The 974-nt window shown below is 33.6% G+C and overlaps 1 non-coding gene across 1 annotated transcript; it reads left to right on the top strand.

The window, feature by feature from the left end:
- The first annotated feature begins 267 nt into the window (after positions 1-267).
- Positions 268-357, top strand: LOC113276891. Its single transcript, XR_003324683.1, has one exon. It is a non-coding gene; the product is annotated as a small nucleolar RNA Z101 (small nucleolar RNA).
- The last annotated feature ends 617 nt before the right edge of the window (positions 358-974 follow it).

Here is a 974-nt window from a genome sequence, read left to right as displayed (position 1 = left end):
TTCAGTTGTGGTATGTATTGTTCATTGCAAAAAAAAGGTTTATTGTTAAGTTTATGTCTCTTTAATAATTATACATGACAAGTAGGGTTTAGTCTAATAGAAATAAGTTTAAAAGTTTTCATGTAACTCATCTTTAAGAGTAATAACCAATCTCAATTAGAGTCTGACTATAATTAGCTCTAGATTATCATTCTTTCTATAGTTTCATTATTTTCGACGACGTCTTTGTTTTGAATGAAACATTTATTATGCTTTAACTGTAGATTTACAAGGCAAATGAGGAAATTTCATACGTAAATGGATAATTTGCGTCTAAATATTTCATTGATGTTAACACCTTAGAGATTTTTGGTTGATTTCATAGGTGTGGTTTGGTCGGACGAGCTATCCAAGTTGAAGATATCTGTATCTCAAGGGTGTTACCTCCTACCCAATGACTTTAATAAATTTATAGTGCACAATGTCAAGGAGCTCAAATTGTTGATGATGCACAACAGGTAAAACCACTTTCCATTTCATCTCCCTTGTAGTAAGATTTACCATGTAAAGATGAGTTTTCACTTTCCTCCGGCATTTCTCTGTGCTTAGGTTTCTCTTTTTCTTCTCTATGGTATTGGTATTGATTTTTACTTGTCACCTTTATCTTACCTGATTCAGGACTTTTTGTGTTGAGATTGCACACAACTTTTTTATAATAAAGAGGAAGGATATTGTTGAGCGCGCATATCAGTCGTAACTTGTATGTCTGTGTTTTCAACAAGACAGCTAGGTAGCGCAGCCAGGAAGACGAGTATTCTGATCTTACTTTACTATCCAAAAATTTGTATTTGTTACAAGTATAACTTGGATTTGTGATCTGAAATTTTTTCTTGGTGCAGGTTGATCTTGCATCAAATATCTTGGTAGACTTGCCTGACACAGTTGGGAGTTTACGGTATCTTAAGGTACTCCAATCTTCTTTTTTCCTACCATTG

This window comes from Papaver somniferum, chromosome 4 (assembly GCF_003573695.1).
Source record: "Papaver somniferum cultivar HN1 chromosome 4, ASM357369v1, whole genome shotgun sequence".
NCBI lineage: Eukaryota > Viridiplantae > Streptophyta > Magnoliopsida > Ranunculales > Papaveraceae > Papaver > Papaver somniferum.
This window is presented reverse-complemented; position numbering and strand designations above follow the sequence as displayed.